This window comes from Perca fluviatilis, chromosome 12, assembly GCF_010015445.1.
Source record: "Perca fluviatilis chromosome 12, GENO_Pfluv_1.0, whole genome shotgun sequence".
NCBI lineage: Eukaryota > Metazoa > Chordata > Actinopteri > Perciformes > Percidae > Perca > Perca fluviatilis.
Window position 1 is genome coordinate 11,418,451 of NC_053123.1, and position 20,988 is coordinate 11,439,438.

Genomic DNA, 20,988 nt, shown 5'->3' on the forward strand with positions numbered 1-20,988 from the left:
GGCAAACAGCAGCGTGGCTCAGATGCTGTTGTGCATCGTATTAGATACTCCGTGATCTGATGGAATGCAATCTGCTTCTCTGTCTCCTGTGGTCCTTGTTTGGGGCTCACTCGCCGGATTGAGAGAGTAAGGACCCTGCATCTACCATAAGGGAACAGATGAACACTCAACAGCCTTCTCTTTCACAGGTGGTCACAATAATTAATGTTTGATTAGATCTTTCTAAATGAGCGGCAAAAGCTTATTTGGTATGCCAAGACTCTGAACAATCACCATGCCATCCAGCTCCAGCCTCTCTTTAAATAAGCCAAACAGCTAGTTCTGTCTGGAGTGGAAACAAAGGCATTTGATCCCAGTACGTGTTCCAGAGATGCCAACCTCCTCCCTGGAATTCCACATAATTATGTAGCCAACCAGCTCATTCTCTATTCACATTCTCGGCTTAAATTCCTGCCCATATCCTTGTGCTCTTCTGTGTGTACTGCATCCAGTATATTGAGGTTAACGCAGCTGCATGTATTTTCTCCACGTTGTGGTGCATGTAATTGTTTTTGATTGTGTCTGGCAATACATAAACAGAAATGTATTCCCACCCAAAGAAGCTGATTTATTGCAGATGTTTTCATTGGCAGGAATGACCATGACAGCATTGAGACAATCAGAAATGCAATGCGCAACACAGTTTTTTGTATTTCTTTCATATCAGTCACTGTATGGACTGATATTTGAGAATATTGCTGTCCATCTCCATTTATTCCTGAATTCTTCTGACACAGTTTCTGTTATTCTATTCAGAAGTGTAACAAAGACGACTTTCGAATTTTGTTGGCTGAACGGATAATGACAGCTCTGAGACATGCTGTGTATTTGCCATTTCCAAAAAGGTTTAGCCTCTTCAGACGTTTTCTCATGACTGTACAACGAACGGGCACTGCTGATTTAAGAGAAGTTAAAAAAAAAACAAGCATACAGGGACAGATCAGCTCAGTATCCTAGATATTACATCCATACTGGATGAATCTGCACCTCATAATTTAAATCCAATGCCAATGATTAGTGCCATAGCAGAAAGTAGTGTGCCCTACTATATGTGTAGCAAGGCGATTGTAAGGATATGGAGGTTGGGGTGGTGAATGGGTGTATAGCAAGTTCATGCAGAAGACTTGAGTTTTTGGCCCATCACAGACGGCAGTTCATTTAACAATTAACGTTGGCCTTGTTATCAACTGTAACCAGTAGGCGATTTCTTAATTTTAACAGGGAGGACAGAACAGTTTGTTTCGTTCACCTGTGAATAGCCCCATGAACGGCTCTTATGGTTCTGTATCTTTTATATTGTATCTCTTTCATTTTAAATGTATTCTAGGTATTTTAAGGCTACAGCTGTCGCCATCGTTGTTGAGTACAGTTGCATTGGTTACGGGTGTCGTTCTCGCCTATCGCCAGGTTAGCAGAAAAGTCCTGTGTGTGTGTTCCCACACAGAGTCCATGTCACTCTGCTGTGCAGTAATACAGCAGACTGACTCTTCTCAGTAAACCCAGTAATCATTTCAAAACTCCGGCTGTTTGAACAGAACTACTGTCTCTCCTGTCATTCCTGCTCGCGTAGCATTTATCGCAGCTCCCTGTGCTCTCCAATGCAGAGCAGCGAATCATTCAGAAATGGATTCACTCATTCATTGTTCATTGTCTGAGTTTAGCATGAGATGAGATGCTCAAACGTGATATTTCTTAAGCGAATATCTAAAGGAAGATTCAAATGGTTGACGGTCAACATAAATCCTAAAACTTACTTATTCATTCCGATATCAGCACAAAAGATAGCCGTCTGTGTGTAACATTAACATTCCAACAACACTACTTGATGTTTCATTGGTTAACCTTTTGGTGCTGGATGAATGTTTTTGTAAATTTTTTCCCCTGCTGTTTTGTTGCTGCTCCTCGTCTAATTTGCAGTGGATTGTAGATAATTTTAGTCCATAAAAATGTGTAACGTCACATTACTGACAGAGACAGTATGTTACTGAATGTGAAATGCTTCTTATCAACGATCAACTTCTGAACAAGAGATATTTTGGGTGGCGGAGAAATGCGATTTACTGATCAGAAGCCTTAGAATACAGAGTGATTCAGGTGATGCAGGTGGTTGCATAAAAACATATTAAAAAATGCAACTTTCACAATATTGTTTTTGTTTATAACTATTGTTTTTATTTGTTAGTGTGTACAGTTTTTATTTGTTGACCGTAATGTCTTACATTGTGTTTTTTTATTTAGTTTGGTCTTGTTTCAGTCATGACAAAAAGGTTTTCAACCTATATTTTCTGTCATAGTTTTCGTTGACGCAACTGACACTGGTTAGGACAGATATGACCAAACAAAGTAGCTTCACCCCAGAATAAAACTCAGAAATTAAGAATTAAGAAATTCCCTCAATATCAACTCCCACTCTGCAAGCACACGTAAACACACAGTATCTGACACAGCATGATTTGCAGGTACCTGAGACAGATGACTGCCAGTCATCCCTTTGGGTGATCTGGTTGGTGCAGTGGCAGATAATTTTTACTAGTCCTTCCACAGAAGACAGGAGCAAGGCAGAGGAGGCCTCCAAAGACGTTAAGTCTGACAGGGACGGTAATTCAGCTATGCCAGGCCTTCCGCCTGAAGCATCATGCAGTGGCTTAATCCTGTGTGAATCAATGTGCAGAGGCCTGGGACTGTGTCACACCTCCAGCAGCACTGAGTGGTTTTATCTTCCTGGCGCTGGCTCTGTCAAGTACCCACCCACTGATGTTCCCACAAGGGTTGGCACAAGAGTCAGCTACAGGGTCTGAGGTAGAAGAAGACAAAAAGAGAGAAGAAAAAAAAAGAGACACTGATATAAACATCTGATACCAGAGCAGAGAAAACTCTGACATTTCAAACAATGACATGCTCTAGAATATATTTCTTTCACATGATGCAGTGTTGATAGCCATCTTGCATTGCAAAGGTGTGCAAACAGCAAAAAGGAATGAATGACAATGTGTAGATGCAGGGAAGCTTCATAAAAATGCATGACCTTTCATTTTATACATATCCGTACACACTAGTCCAGAGGTATGACTTTTCTGTTATTTACAATCCATTCAAGACTTTCAGACATGTTCTTATTCATTCTACTATTCATCTCAAGCTAAGTTTACACTTCACGACTTTCACTATACTGTACTGTTCACACTCAAAGCTTGCAGTCTTGTAATCGGGAGTCTTGAAGTCGTTGTGGTCTTTACACTACATGACTGACCGGCAACAGCAGGTAACACAATATAAGATATTTCACCAGAAGGAATCCCCGATATGGCTGGTCTCCAAACTACGTTTTGTCACAAAAAAACACGCAAGAAGTGACACGTGAAACGTAATAATGTCATGATGCGAGACAGAATGTTTTTTGTTCCAAAAATGGATGTGCGCACCAAGTTGTTGGTGGCTGATTTGCAGCAATAAAACAAGGAAGAATAGAAGGGTTAGGGGTGTCGTCGTTAACACATTTTCACAAAATAGCCTGTTTACACACGTTTTTACTAATTATAGCTATTATAGTTTTCTCTAGGTGCAACAACTTGTTGCAAATACAACACATAAGGTAAAGATCCTATAATACTGGTGACGCCTCCCCTTGGTTTTCACTCAACTTGTGTCTTGCGCTGTCATTGGCTGTAGGTCCCCAACAGACAGATATTTAGCCTGCTAGATATCTAGAATACGTCTGTGAGGCACCAGCGACCCTCTCGGTTTGCGTCTTTTAAAAAGTTCACGCATATCGCTCAAGCGCCGATTTGTGAGCACCAAGACAGTGCTAATTTGCCTCTGATGTGGGGCTTTTATCGGCGAGTAGAAAATCAGGGCTAAAGTCGTTTAGGGAGAACGAGGAATTAGCAAAAAGATCTCAGAGAAAGTTGCTGTGCATATAAAAAAGAATGATCATGTTTCCCCCTAATTTAGATTTGCTGCAGTTATAGAGATGAAGGACAACGTCACTTACGCAAAGTTTTAGCACAGGGTTGGTTGTTGTTTGTGAAATTTACAGTAAACTGGGAGGCTTATGGTCATGATTTGTCACTGCCTGTGTCCCATTCTCACAGTAATATTAGAGACAAGAGTGCAGTCCAAGAGTAGCACCTTGGGTTTTTGCTCTCCTATGACATTTAATGATTACTTGTCAACCTTCCAGCCAAGCCCGTTCTGAGAGGTCATCCACAGGAAACTCGGATTCTATTAACACCTCCTGTCCTGGGTCTCCCATCCCCCCCCCAACCCCTTCCACACCTTTAAGCTTTGCTCCCTTATTGACCTTCCTGGCCACGCTCCTGAAAAACCCCAGATTCCAATGACCGAGACCTTATTTCCCAGGGCTTTTAAGTGCTTTCCCTGGTCATTCCATTGTGGCTCAAATGAGCTTGTCTCTGTAGCTGCCCTTCTCCTACCCTGGCTAACTAAATAAAAGCCAACAAATAGGATGGACGGAAGGTGCTTCTGGTGGATGGAGTAAAATCAATTGCGAGCATGCAGTTTCAAGTAGGAACAAGCAATTCATTTAATCGTTATTCAATTTCAACTTTAGACTTCTATAACACTCAAAGTGTGTGTGGCTGTGCTACCTCTTATTCTCACCTCTTGTGGATTTCTGCATCTAGCTATAGTTGGTAATGCAGTAATTGTTGTTGTATATAGAAAAACATAAATGTCTTTTTCTCTAGCGCCATGATCAGCCTAAATTGTAAGCTACTTGATGTTTGTGCTAATAAGCAATATTAGCATGCTAACTAAACTAAGAACATGGTAAACATTATACCTTCACCATATTAACATGGTCACTGTGAGCATTTTGGCATACATTTACATGCATTTAGCTAAAAGCACAGCTGTGCTATAAGTACAGCCTCACAGAGCTGTTAGCATGTAGATTATTAGTCCAATTACACCTACTAAATAAGCAAAATGTAATTTCAGTAATAAATATACATTATTTCGACTCAATTGCCAGTTAATTAGGTACACCTAGCTAAAACTGGGGTTGGGTTCCGAAACCTAAACGACCGAGTATCTAGCGGACCAGATGACAATGCAGAACTGGTAAAGTAAGTTATTGTTGTTACAATAACTTATATTGTTATTAAAATAACATAGATATTGTTATTATTGTAATGACATTTTAAATAAATTCTTTAAATTTAACCATGTGGCCTTAGCAATAAACAAGCTATTCTTTAATGTCGCCGACTGCTGTTATGTGCTCTTTTTTTTTTTTTCTTCAAAGTTTAGGCACAGACACCATTTTAAAAGTATTGTTTTAGCACCAGTATCGGGAAAAAAAAAAACGATATTCAACCCTAGCTAAAACTGATATCTAATACAACAGCACTACAATAAATCATACTTTTAGGTAGGTAAAGTCAAGTGTTAATATATAATATTATATATAAAATATTTTTTCCAGACAAAATATTAGAAAAACCTACATACAATTCAACAGCACCAAAAACTGCCTCCAAATGGCCATCAATTGGAGACACCTCTTTAAAACCGTTTTGAACACCAAACACTAAAAATAAATTCATTAAGGTCTGATTTATTTGAGGGCTATATTAGACTACATTAGTGTTAGCTAGGTATGCCTATAGTGTGTTATGTTAACTTATTCTACCATATAAAATTGACGCTGGGACAACATAGCATCAGAATCAGAATCAGCTTTATTATTTACGTTGTCCATGAATTCAGTTTGGAAATGTGCTTTCAAAAGGGCTTTGGGATAAAGTTGTGGAAAAGCACACGTTAGGAGAAGGATACATGCCTTCATCACTTCCAGAATTGACTACTGCAACAGCATCCTCTATGGTTCACCTGCAAAAGCCTTAAATAAACTCCAATACATCCAAAACTCTCCTGCCTGTCTCCTCACCCACACCCGTTCCCGTGATCACATCACTCCCGTCCTTCAGAACCTCCACTGGCTCCCTGTTTCCCAACACATCTAGTTTAAAGTCCTCCTCCTCACCCATAAAGCCCTCCATAACCAGGCTCCTTCCTACCTCACAGACCTGCTCCAGCGCCACAACCCTCGCCCCCCTCCCCCCCCACCCTTGTAACCTCTGCTCCTTCGACGCAAACCTCCTCTCACACTCAGTCTTGTTTGCACTTTGCAAAAAAACACTTGGAAGATTCTTATGCCATGTGGCAAAAAGGTTTTAAGGTTAGATTTAAGATTACATTTTTTAGACTTAACTCCGAGCGTTAAAAACCAAACACAGCACACCACCCAAAATACACCATACTGTATCTACTGTAAAGCATGGTGGTGGCAACATTATGTTGTGCGGGTGTTTTTTTTCAGCAGGGACTGGGCAATTGATCAGGATCCTGCCAAGTACACCGAAAATGTTATGAAGACCCACGGCACTCTGCTAGACCGCTGACGATGCTCAGTCGGATCACCTTCCGGCACGACAACAACCCCAAACACACCAGAGAAAAAACACACAGTGGCTTAAGGATAGGAAGGCGAAAGTCCTTGAGTGGCCAAGTCAGAGCCCTGACCTAAATCCGATAGAAAACCTGTGGATGAACTTGGAGAGCAGTCCATCGCTGCTCAACGTTTCCAATCTAGGTGTGCAAAGCTGGTGGAGACATATTGTTAGTTGAAAGTTGTAAGTTCAAATAAAGCTGAAAAAAAATCCATTTATTCTTATTTAGAATGTAAGACAAAAGAGTAGCATGACAGTATTTCAAAAGGGGTATGATTATTTTCTATAGGCACTGTATAATATAGTAAGTATTAAATATAAGTAATACAATTTTTGTAAATTCTTGTAAATATTCTTGTAAATATTCTGCTGATGTGGGTGGATGTTGAACTTGGCCATCTCCTGCACATTACCATCTGTCATCTGATTTCTAGTTGCCTTCTCTTACAATGCATTGTTTATTTACCCAAGACCTTGATAAGAATTTAAACTCTCATTCAAATCATCTGAATATGTCTCAAAACAAACCAGGCTTGGGAGTATACATCATAAAACCCTTTACAGACAGTATATCAGCTGATGAACATCAAACTCAACTATGATGCTTTGCCAGTAATGACATCATTAAAACACACCATATATTATGCAATCTTCCCAGGAATTGAAATTGAATTGAAAACCATTTCCCCAGACTGTTAATATGTTGTATGTGGCTGTATTTGAAAGAGAGAGGTATCTCTACTCTGCCAACACCTCAAACAGTCTGGCAGTCCTAGCAGCTGCTCCTGAAGCCAGGGTTGTGAACTCAATCAGCTGCATGTTTATCTTTGTGGCATGAAACATACTATGGCTCTCTCTATGTGCTGTAAGTGCAGTAGTTAAGCAAGCTGACAGGGTCACCTCGTCGATAGCGGCAGGAGAGAATTTTAACTCAGCCGAGCCACCCAGCCTCACCGCACAAAAATCAACTGACTGGTACCATCCATCTAACTCCTGTGTGTCTTTTCTCACAAAATTGGGGATTTTATTTTTTATTTTTTATCTTTTAAATCTCTATATTGTGATGCATCGTTGTTCCTTAGTTTCTGAATATATGTACGACAAATAGCTTTGGGTTATAGATTGAAAATTGAATCAATGAATTAACTGGCCTGGAAGCACATGATTCTTTAGAAGATTGCTGAATTACAGTGATTAATTACAAAGCAAATGTGATCAGACAGGGTAAATTTAAAAAAGGCAAAAATGTGGCACCAGGATGTTTAAATATGGACGAGCTGCAGCCAATCTCTTAATCAAATTAGTTACGTCAAATACTATTACAGAGAGGAAATCTTTACTTCAGTACAGTGGAGTATTTTAAATTTGATTCACAATCTGCAAATTCCTAAATCATCTCAATTACAGCATTTCTTGGTAAATTATCATTGGATGAAAGGAAAAATTAATCCCGACAAAGCTGAACCCCACAGCTGTGTTAACATAGGCCTACAAGCTCTTCCACTGTGTTGCTGAAAATGAAATGTCTGATCCAGAGTCAGTGCTCAGTGGGATCTATTGCAGCTCAGCCTCATCAAAACATCCCAGAGTAAGTCAGAGACAGGCAAGCATTACAAAAGATAAATTGATGTATTTTAATGTTAACAGACTCTGGTGTTTAACAAAGAATACCCTCATGCATCAAAGCTGCTTCAAAGATATAAAAGGTGTTCAAATAATAGCTAGATATTCATGCACCATTTACTCACTCACACATTTCCCTGTTCAAAGCAAATCAATAGCCTTTAGAGTAAAATGCCGCTAATTGATGTGATGTCTAAAACAAAGCCACAGAGCATTGTGTTGTTAGCCAAATAAATCCTACTGAATATTTTTTTTTTACACATATTTAAATATTTCATCAGACATGAAAAGAATGTCAAATTAGGGCAGAACAATAGCAGAACAAAAGCTGCAAAATGATAAGCCTTTTTCTGTTTATTGCTGTGAACATGCTCGATAAGACACATCTCCCAGGAAAAACAAAAGTGGAAATGGCTAAAGTTGCTTTAGCTGAAAATACATCTCTCATCTTCCGTACAAAGAATTTTAATTGGTTATGTTTCAGGTAGTTCATCTTCAGTGAAAGTAAAGTAACTACAGCCCCTTGAGAAGCTGCGACAACATGTGCAAAATAGAGCAAAAAAAGGATTTGGAGCAGAAACAGATACCAAAAACAAATGTCTCTGCTTTCTCAAGCTGGGAAATTATTCAACAAAAAAAAAAAAAACAGAATAAGGGAGATGGGGAGCTTGAAAGAGAAACAAACCGTTCCTGGATAATCGGATTTGACTTGTGTGGCGGTTCGACCTGGCCTCCCAGCCCCTACCTCCCATTCATTAAAAAAGCTTATAATTAACGCAGCACTGGCTGTAATCCGGGTCACTCTGTCGCCCCTTTTCAATTGATAGGAGTGTCTCGTGGGACTGGGGTATGCAGGTGAGCGTGTCTGAGTCCCGGCTGCTGAGGATCCAGAGGGGATTGTCGCCCAAAGAGGGAGCCATCAGTGTGGGCGAGGGGGGTGGCGTGACGGCGTCAGGATTAATTTTGAGGAGGCCTGGTTGCTGAGGTGGGCTGATAACATGGGTCACCAGTTGCAGAGACACCTGGACCCTGAAGCCACGAGTGACTCTCTGTAAAATAAGTGTTAAATGTACTGAGAGCTGTCTGTATTCATCTGTTTGTGTGTGTGTGTGTGTGTGTGTGTGTGTGTGTGTGTGTGTGTGTGTGTGTTTGCGGTAGAGGAGGGGTTGATACCTGCCTAGCCTGCAGAAGATGTCCAGAGATGGCTAAAACCTGCAAAAAGTCAATTATACAGAGGGGGGAAATGTGGAGGAGAGGGGAACCATGGGTGAAATTAAAAGCCTGGTTCTTGTGATAAGTGGTGACGATGTGAAGTCTTCACCAAAAAAAGTAGTAATCAGAGTCTCAGTAAAAAAAGAAAAAGTCAAAATGTTCCAGCATGTTGGAGAAAGAGGTGGTTGAAAGATGGTGAAAAAAACATGGTGTGTTAAAGAGTATTGAAAACGTAGTGTCATAGTTTGACACGAGACTGTGTAGCTACTGTTCTTTTGTAAAAAAAAAAAAATAATCAACACAATATTAACAATTAACAACAGGCCTTCACTGGTTTTATTTTCTATAAATACCTCAGACTACAATACACTGAGCTATCCACTGCTCAATGTTCTGCAGTCTGACAACAGTAAAAGAAAACTACTGAATTACTTAATTCCTCTGCACTTCAAAGAAGGCTTTGCATAATAAAGTGTAAATTTGAGTCTTTAAAACAGAATTGCATATTTTTATATCAAGGCGCAGTCAAGACACTGCAAAGATTTAATAGTGTCAAAAAAACGCTAACAGGTCAACTAACACAAGACAGGTTCCACAGAAAGTGTACAAACTAGGACTTGAAACCATGAGTTAGGGTTTCATATTTAAACATTTACTTTGGAGATTCTAAGACAAGACCTTGTTGCATAAAAGGCACCATTTTTGTATTTTGAGTCATCAAAAACATTATTATTATCTTACGCACTCTGTCAGTTCTAAATGTCAGAACATTATGCTCACTTTGTTCACTGACCTTTCCAAACCCACCAACACCTCCAGCAGACACACACAGCTGTGTTTCTATCTCATACTGTGCTATCTACATATTTAAAACAATGAGCTAATTGCTATGCCATGCCATTAACTATTGTTTATTAATGTGCTGAAAGACGCGTGTGGGGTGTGTGTGTGTGTGGGGTGTGTGTGTGTGTGTGTGTGTGTGTGTGTGTGTGTGTCATCAAGGATGCACAGTTGTTTTTCACCTAATTGAAAAGACACTATCAGCGTCTGCTATGTGCATACATTTACAAAACTTTATTTCTTTAGTTTAATTAAAATAATACAAATGTTTACAGAACCTAGGCATGGGCAACAAAAACCTAGATTTACCCTAGCCTGGTCCTACCAGACTTTCGTATATTTCATTTGTACAGAGAGTCTGGCCACTCTCCAATGACCAGTGTTAACTTCCATGAAGGCGGTTACTCGGTTGAAGTTTAAAACTATTGGATCTGCCCAGAGCCACTCTGGCTCTGCCATAACCAATCGCTAACGTTTGGTTGTGACGTATGTCATGTGCATGTGCAACAAGAGGGGAGACTGACAACTATCGGCTTATATTTAGCATTAGCATCGCTAGCGTTATCCTTAGCCAACTCCTTCACCACTAACGGAGCGAGCTGGAAAATCAAACCTTTCCCGAACCCCGCGGGGAGGAGGGCCACAACATCATGGCCACCAACACAACTCAGCAAAGATTGTTCTTGCTCAGGCTTTAACTTCTGGATATTAACGAATGGCTTCGCTCGCATTGTTCTAGCGCACGACCTCAACGTCATCGTTCTCAGCCACTCCCTCTGCTCGCTGATTGGACCGCCAAATATTTGTATTTGTATATACCCAAGAATATACCGCAAACCCAGATGCAGTACTGAAGGAAAATGAAAATGGAGTGGAAGTACGTAGGAGGGCGGAGCCAGGCTAGATTTACCCTGCCATCAAACACAAATTCCAATTGATGAAACAACACAAAAGACACAAAGTCTGCTTATAGGCACAGAGAGCTACCAGCCACACAGAGCAACTTTTAAAGTATCTTAAAACGAGAAGAGTCTACGCTCCACTGCATCAGAGCTCAAAGTTCACATTTTGAGGGGTGAGGGGAAACAAGTCGGCGCTTTGTGCTTTAAGGAGGCACCCAGTATTGTGCAGAGAGATAAGGACTCAGGACAATAGAGAAAGGCTGCCTGAAAGACCGGATGCTGAGTCTGTAGCCATCTGGATTATCAGAGTGCAGCCGTGGACGTAAAGGAGAGCAGAGAAGAGGAGGCTGGCCCGGCGTCTATTACTGGGAATTATGGTTCCATGCAGAGGAAAGGCACTCAAATGGGTGACTTCCCTTATTGACTGAGATGTGTTCCAGGGATTAAACCTCAACCTTATATTGATCCAGTTCATGTTGCCAGTGTTGATACAGTGGAAAGGCACTCTCAAGACAGCTGTTCCCCCTCACTAGTTTCTTAATTTGAATTGTTGCATAAGGGCCTATTTATGCATGAACCACTATACATAAGGCTACAAAATAAGAAGAAATCTTCAATGAGTGAATTGTGGCTCTATAGCGAAATCTACCTGTCAGAGACTCCAGCAAAAGGAAGAAAATAATATTATTTTACAAACAATGTCTGACCCAGATCTGACAGGCAGCCATGTGCACTGCAAATCAGGTAGCTCGGTTAGCTCGCCAAGAAGATAACTGATGTCATTCACAAGTGTTGGTGCTACTCAAGGCTGGAAATGGAGATGATAGAACGCAATTTGTCACTCACTCACTCCACGGATGTTTCTGTAGGGTGTAGCATGAAAAGGGAATAAGTGCCTACTCCAGTATCGTGTAAACAGACAATGTTTTGGCAGCTGCAATTAGGCTCGTCGCTGAGCGTGTGAACATTTGATAGCAATTGTCTTCCCTCCTTGCAGGCTTTAAAAGAATACACAAATCATTTATGAAGATTAGTCCATGAATGATAGCAACATAATGATGACAGGAGAGGGTGGCGCTCTTGAATGATGGAAACATCTTTCATGTCTTCCTGGTAGATGATTGGCTGCAGTGTTCCATACCCAGACTTTAGCACACACTGTGGCTGAACCTCATTTGCAAGAATAAGTGGATCGTGATTGTAATCATGTTTTTGCTGTTGTTGCTTCATGACTTTTGAATAACTTCCTACAAAGTCTCAGAGAGGCAAAACCAGTGCACATTTTTTAAAAGCATCTTCAACTCATCTTTCTTTGCCTTTTCCGTGATCTCAAAGCTTTATTTTTGTGATTTGTACAGTTTGTGTCCCTGATTTTATGTGGCCTTGTCTGTCTGTTCCATCTTCTCTTTTCCTTTTCTCCTTTCTGTAAACCCATTTACTATGATGAGAATGCTTATAGTTTGAGTGTTAAGGCCACATTGGCATTGCTGGGGTTCCTATTTGCTTCTAGCCATAAGGAAACAAAATTATTCTGCAAAAAGAAAAAAGCTGGTTAATCGGCACATAACTTTGACTGTCTGTGTGGTAATTACCTTCAAATTGGCTCTGTCTGTTTGTGCTACACCCTCCTAATCACTCCCTGTCCCACACACAAAAATAAAGATCCTTTATTGGCTGATCTACACAAACAAAGTCAATATAGAAATGGTCCATGGTGCAAAAATGTTGGGGGAGCCCTGCTATATTATATTAGTTTTGTGTTCATAATGTTGCTTGTTTCACTTAGAATCTACCCAGGCATCTTCTCTTTCGGACACATTTGGATTTCGTGGCTCCAGCAACTGACTATGATGGTGGTAATTAGCACATTAAGATACAGGCTTATGATTTACATTATATTGTATCATACTTTTGTATACATTATACTTATTAGAATTTTTTGTAAATTAAAGTTAAAAACATTTTAAATGATGAATCTTATGTTGATGGAAACATTTTTGAATGTCCTATTATAATTATTATTATTATTATTATTATTATTATTATTATTATCATTCAACCTAACGGACTATTAGGTTGCTTTTATAACTAAACCCTAATTGGACCGGATTTAATCATTATTTAATTAACGGAGTGTCTATTTGCACCCCCGGTACGAATAGCCTCGGCCACACAGCTGAGCTATTTACACCCTGTGACGTAACAACAAAAAAACGTTGCTCGCGTGCACCGAAATCATGGCGGACGTTCATCTTCCATGACCGCAGAAACTGGCATATTAGGGAAGTTTTGTCTCTAAAGTTTATAACAATTGAATTTCTAGCGTTAAATGGATACTACAGTTGCGCTTTCTGTCTTCAGTGAAAGTATACAACCGTTAGTTTGTTACCTATTTTTTTGTATACAGTATGGTTACCTAGCAACCGAGGCTTAAAGAAACCAAGTGGTAAACAGTTGTTCATCTACCTGAAAGAGCTGCTGGGTGAGTGGTTAGTGCGCTTACCTTTGGTATGGAAGTTTGGAGTTCGATTCCCCTGTGTGGTAATGTTATTTTTTTTAATTTGGATTGGATAATTTGCATGCAATTGCGCAAGTCAGGACCCGCGAACGCAAATTTTTGTTTTTTTGCAGGGTGGTAGGGGAAGACTCATGAATATGCCTGCTCTGGTTGGGTTGGTTAGGTTTAGGCAAGAGGAATGGGATGGTTATGGTTAGGGTAAGAATGTCAGGGCGATAATATTCCAAAAAGGTGTAATACATGAGTAGTATGGATAACTGTGTGTAAATATATGCCAAGGTACTGTAAATCAGGGCTGGACTGGGACAAAAAATCGGCCCTGGCATTTTTGGGCCAGGCGGCCCACACCCACCGTGATTTTCTCAGACAAATTCCCTGCAGACAGTCCTCTTAAAATATGCGTGCGTTCCATTAAATGAGTTGCCTAGTGTTCAGCGTTCATGTGATCATTTTGGATCCTTCAAGAGGGGACTCAAGACTAATCTGTTGATCTTACACTTAAATAATTCATTCATTCTTAGAGTTATGATTTGTATATTTATGGTATTTTTATAAGTTTTTATTATTGATATTTGATATTGTATTGTCATTATTTTTCTTATTACTATTTTGCTTAATATTGGCTTAGCAACTTTAAAAACAGTTTACTGTTAATTTTAACTATTGTAAGATTCATATTTTGTCGCTTTGGACACAAGTGTCTGCTAAATACAATAACCATAACTATAACCTTTCCTAAAAGCTACAATAAAGCTGAGAGTAGTATATGCCCTGGAAAAGAGCACCAATACAAGAGAAGCTAATTAAGCTATTCAAGGAACACTGATGCTTGTATCATCACTGATTTTATAGATCCACAGACTTTTCAGCTACCCAACAGGCTAACCGCTAGCATTTTCAATGTAAGCTTAAGCTGTTAGGTTACCTGACAGCCACTAACTTTAATGTTACAGCCAAACTGCTTGTTGTCGTTATGACGTGACACACTCGCGCGTGAGCGCGCACGAACACACACACACACACACACACACACACACACAGCCTCCCTCCCTTCCTGAGATTCTGTGTTAATTTGCCTACTCCTTACCACATCGTCATCTACTCTCTCTTCCATCTTTTCCTCACTCGCCTCCTCCCATAGACAGTATATGCCTCCTCCTCGCCTTCTTCCCTGGCATCGTTGTTTCTGCTTCTATAGCCAGCCACCTCTCCTCCTCTACTTCAGGTAATGCTGATGTTGAAGCAGCAACTACAGCCCCAAACATGTCCGAAAGTTTTGAGGAATCCGCCTGTAGATTCTTAATCTTTTTCTCCTCTAATTTCTCTGCACCTCCCTTGCACTTGGTGGTCGTTTGTCCATTATAACGTGAATGCTAAACTTCCAGCATAACTATTACAGCTCACTTCTCAGGGCCGGGAGGCGTGGCCATAGTGGGATTCGTAAATTTGTGGCCCGGAGTGGGGAAGGGGGTTCCTGGATTTCATTGGGTCAGGCCAGTGCCAATAAAGAAAATTAACCAATGGGCCGCTGTGAGTTCTTTATGGGCCGGACCGGCCAAAAAATAAAAAAAGGCCTATTTATATCGGCGATTCGGCCCAAAAGTCCGTCGGCCCACCGGGAAAATGCCCGGTATGCCAGATGGCCAGTCCAGCCCTGCTGTAAATGCATAGGGGTGCAAATAGCATACACTGCTAATTGTACCAGGGGTGCAAATAGCATACACTGCTAATTGTACCAGGGGTGCAAATAGCCTCACCCTTTAATTAATATTCCAGGGGGGAGGTCCACAATAATTTGCCAAGCTCTTCTGTAATGGACAGCATTTGAGACGTTACCAAAATATAGGAGTTCTGTAATAGACACCTTCTGCAAGAAAATAATCGTTTGGTTTTAAAATACAAGGTGGATGGGACTTCAATTATGCAAGCACCAACAAGTGCACCAAAAAAATTATTACTGGCGTAGGAGGTAAAAATCACCCCATCTTCCATAAAGAAACAAAGCCCGTCCAAATGAAGCATATTGATATTAACAAGTGAGAAACGTGACAACTAGAAGCTACTATGCCATTAGAAGCACAACAAGCACAAGTAGTATAACAATGGTGTTCTGTGCTGACAAAAAGAGGTGGTCAAGTAGGACACAGCCATGTATCATGTCTCAGCTTTTCAGAAAGACTGATGACAAAAAACTCATATAGAAAAATACATTTTGGAACAGAGCTTGGATGTGGTTTTTGTCTCTCTGTATTCCAGAGCTGTTTAATCTTGTACCTGTCACATATTTGCGAAGTACGAGGGTTTGACAGGCAGCTGTTTTCCTTTGCGTTTGAAACTCTGTAACAGATATGGTATTTATGTAATTCCATTGTAAAGTGGTTTGACTCAAAGAAGTGATAGATTTAGATCTAGCTTAGCGCTAGATCTGAGACATTTATACAATACAGAGAGCCTATATCAGCACCACATGTGCGTTGATGGGCAGGAAAGAAAAACTGACATCTTTATGTGGAGTGGTGGAATAAATATTCCGATTCTTGACAATACCACACTATGGAAATACTTCACTACAAGTAAAAGTTCTGCATTCAAAACCTTACTTAAGTAAAATTATGTATAGTCAGGCATTGCCACACCTAGTTCCACACCGCTGTGTCACCAATGGAGTATGGCTCCACTGCCTATCGATTCTGGGATAAGGAAAAAAATGTTCTGGCATCTTTGTATTTCTTTAAATCGATCACAACCGTCCTAAGCCCCGATAGCGGAGATAGCGAGAGGGAATGGATAACGCACTGGATGTCAGGCTTTATCCCCGCAATGTACATCTGTTGACCCAGACTAATGTTTTTAAGTATGATCAGCAAAATGTACAAAATATCCAAAAGTAAACATGCTCATTCTCAATCTACAGTAATGCATAATATCACATAGGATCATCATATGTTTGTAGCATTGCTGGCCTGTGAGAACCATGTGCCATCTCATGAGCTCAGAAAAACAGCAATGTTTTCAGCTTTGTGAAGATGCATTTTTTCAGCTGATCCAAGAGTTACATATTTTAATTAGCTTATCAACCTATAAAAGGAACACCTCACCCTTCAAATCATCAGAAATGAAATGAAAATTCACAAAATTTGGAGATACATGGACAGGAGAGGAAGGGTATGAGAAATTGTAATCTGAACTAAAGCTGTACAATATTTATAAATGTAGAATAAAGTACAACATTTGTCTTTCAGATGTATAGGAGTAGAAGTATATAGTAGAATAAAATGGAAATACTCAAGTACAAGTACCTCAAATCTTTACTTTAGTACAGTACCTGAGTAAATGTACGTAATGTAAATGTGGCATTATACTATAACTATAAATGAGTCAGATAAGAGTGAAGAAGAGGGATTTTTTTCATACAGAATTCCCAATTAAGTCCATTATTAAAATCAAAAGAAAAACCCATAGTTAGTGAATGGTTTTCACACAAAATATTTATAATATAGACATAAAATATAAAAAAGTATGTTCCTTTAACTATAATAATGTGGTTTAAATATACTGTTTACTGTAGCATTTCTTTTTATGTTTTGCTAGTTTGGAGAGTAGGCAGCTGCAACCAGTAGGCTACATCCCTGTCAAAGAAAATAAAGAGCAACTTCACTCAACCTTGTGAGAGATTAGGATTCAGAAAAGGGTACACCAATGTTGGTCCAAAAAGGGCCAGCATTTCTTTCTCAGTCTGCACTCCATGTTACAAAAATAGCACCTATTCTATTTGCTGTAGAGACTTTTGCAAAGCGAATAAGACACAAAAGAAAGGTTTCCTTAATCCGCCACACTGCAGAGTCAGAGCATGAAAGACAGAAATAGATTATCACAGAAAATCAAGCGTTTCCAGTGTGGATAACGTTCAAAAATGGCACAACAATACAGCTATATCTTGATACCATGATAGAAGAATGCAAACATTTCAACAGTTTTTAAGTGTTTGATTGGAAATGCAACTTCAAAATGGTTTATTTCCCTTAATGAGTATGTCAGTATTATTTAACAATTTTTAAGGGATGGAAACTTATATCATCTTCTGGATTCATAGGTTATCTTATACAAGGATTTTAATATTTGATTACATATCGATAACAGCTTAACCTTTATATAAGACATTCTGCATCACTGAGTCACATTATCTTTAAATTAGATGCATTGACTTGCAGAATAATAACAGATTCTTCTACAAATAGCACTGCCTGCCACTGCACTGTATGATTGCATCACATCTCTAAAAAAAGCCAGAGGATTTGTACGGCATTTGTACCAGATTTATCCCATAGCTCTGATGCAGATCTAAAGGATAAAAAGGATAGACATTTTAGACAAAATGTAAAATGTAAATTATCAGTAATTAAAGAAATAAAATTATTTTTATGGCAAGTTTGGAACACAAAGGGGAGATCATCAGATAATGTTCCCACACTATTACTTTGATTACAGTTACAATAAATCCTAGTAAATCAGTCGCTCTCATCACAGCATAAACTGAATGGTTTATTCCATCTCAGCTAATTAGGTTTACTCAAAGAGTCAACCTTGTGGAGCATATAGACATTTTCAATTTCAGAATTTAAGTGACAAGCAAAACAATTCAACATATGCTTATACCTAATCGACATTATAGGTGGATTTCCAAAGACACCCAAAACGACTTATACGACTGTTCTATTTACTGCTGCGGTTTTCATTATGTAACCGTAGTATTTAACAGCCGCAGTTATAACAGGTAGTTAACAATGTGAACTAGTTACGTTTTGGCAACAAAAAAAAACAACGTAGTTAGGGTTAGTAAAACATCAGGGATTGGCTTAAAATGAGTCACGTAAAATTACTAAAAGGAGGACGTAACGTGACGTCACAGACGTTATTGTGTCACGGAATAAGGTGCGTAAAAATCATATGTAAAACTTTGTTAATTTCAATATGATAAACTTATGATTAACTTATAGTTTACCATGGAACACGAACCTCAGTCTCCTGAGTAAAAGCCCTGTGTTCATCCATGACCCCAACCTGCCTCCTAAAGCAGAATGTGGGTCTCTTACTTTGTCACCTCACTTCCTTGCTTGCTCACGCGATAACAAGAAACGTAATTATCCGTCGTTATGAGCTGCTTGCACAATTGACCTATATGTTCGTTTTCTAGGTGAAGACAGGCTGAACAATCGGACCATAATGCCATTAGTCGGCTATATATTGACAAATACTTCAGCAAACGGCATTCGAACACCAGAGAAAGGTTTTCAACATGACTTTAAGGCCAAGAAAGGCAACAAAGGGCTTTTAGTTGAGATAATGTACCAACTGGCAGTGATGTCAATCTTCAAGATACAACTGAAGTGGAAAACCAAAAGGTCAATGGCAAAAGACAATTTACAGGTTACTCCTGTTGACATACATTTGTGAACTGCTTATCAAGAATCTCTCATAGGAATCAGGCTAAAAGTTAACGTAGTACTGAAAATACTTGTACCTCATAATGGCAACAAGCTGGATATGCAACTGTACAGCAAGAGCTAGGACTTGAATCTATGCATAAAGAATCTACATTTCCAGTTCGACTCTGACCAGGGCGCCCCACCACCGCATAAATCTTTCACAGCCCCTGCTTTACAGTACAACCCACAATTCAAAGCCTCTTTCATGGAAGCTACTGGTTGAACAGAGAGGCTGTTACTGAAATGTCAGCAAGACAAGACAAAATCTATTACACCTAGCTAAACAATGCCTGCAATAATTATACCACGTTCAACAGCATTGTGTGACTGATAAAACGGTTTCTCTGATCTCATGCCAATGATCCAAGAATTATTTTTGAATCATCAAAACAGAAGTGGAGCTTGGAGGATAATTCTTTGGTGCTTTGAGGTGTATGCATGAAGATGAATGGCTATACTATTGCTGGAGCTCATTTTCTTCAGAGCTATAACACCCAGCACGAGGAGTATGCAAAAGGGTAACTCAAAATAACATACGGTACCTAAAGTGCATGTAGCACAGTACTATCACCGGTAAAAGTTTAAAAGTCTACCTGAGCGGAGCTGGTTTGGGCTGTTTTGTTGCATGCAGCTTCAGGCTCTGGTCAGGTTAAATTTTGGTTTGTCCTGGTTTGAACAATTTGTCAGTACAAGACAGGTAGACCTCTAAGCAGCAGCAAAATAACATCTTTGTGTAACATATACGTACGTATAAGTGGCCTGAGGAAGTGTACCGTAAAGCACAAATCGAAATCTGAAGTCAGAAATAAAAAGACAGCTGGAACTCGTTTCAGCCATGGATTATAAAAGTGTAGGTGTGTATTGCAGCATGGAAAATTAGCAAACAATGTAATTTCATTGTGACTTGCATTTTATGCAACTATTTCACATTACTAATTTTGTAGTTGGGGAAACATGCCTCCAGGAATACATTTCCATCAACCCCGCATTACATCAACTTAAATCCAATCTACCAAATTTACTCCTTATTTAATGCTAATGTGATGAATGTGCTAGGACTGAAACAATTACTCAAGGAACTTAAAAAATTAAAAACTTCGGTAACACTATAATAAGGGTACATGAATTATCATTCATGCATGACTTCATGCATGAATAGCATGAATTAATTAATGTAGTACTTCATGAACTATCAGTAATGTACAAGGATTAAAAGCATCTCATGCGTCACTTAATGCAAGAACAATACATGAAATAATGCATCAATTAAGGTATTTCAATCATCATGATTTCTGATTTATTAATGATGTTCATGTCTTCTTCATAGATAAATCTGTAGTTAAAGTAACAGGCCAACAAAACAAAACTGACCTGTCGTAATTCTGATGAATTACAATGTTGTAATCATGATTAACTAAAGATTACTTCAATACTTCATCATGTTTGTAGCCCTAATTTTATGCCGCCATTAATCATATCTATTAATCAATGTTGAAGATGGACCAGGTCAGCACTTTATTTGAAGGGCCACAAACATGATGAAGTAATGAAGAAGTAATGTTTACTTAATCATTATTAGCCTGTCATCAATAAACATCAATAAATCATGATGATTGAAATGCGTTAATTGATGCATTAATTTACGTATTGTTCCAGCATTAAGTCATGCATGAGATACCAGTAATCTTTATACATTACTACAGATAGTACATGAAGTACTACATGAATGAATTCATGCTTTTTCATGCATGAAGTCATGCATGAATTCATGATATTCATATACCCTTATAATAAAGTTTTACCAAAACTTCTATACAAAGTAGACAATGAAGAGATTGCAAGAGCTGTGTATTCACTGTGCGAGAAGTAGGGTTAGAGGTAAAAGTCAAAAGATG

General features: G+C 39.2%; 1 protein-coding gene across 1 annotated transcript in view; it reads right to left on the reverse strand.

Annotated features, from left to right (window-relative positions):
- thsd7ba (thrombospondin, type I, domain containing 7Ba) overlaps window positions 1-20,988 on the reverse strand; it is a 187,330-nt gene that overhangs the window by 137,841 nt on the left and 28,501 nt on the right. Inside the window, exon 2 of the mRNA XM_039819012.1 lies at window positions 2,503-2,833. The gene's annotated coding sequence lies outside the window, so the exon portion shown is untranslated. The remainder of the gene's footprint in view (window positions 1-2,502; window positions 2,834-20,988) is intronic.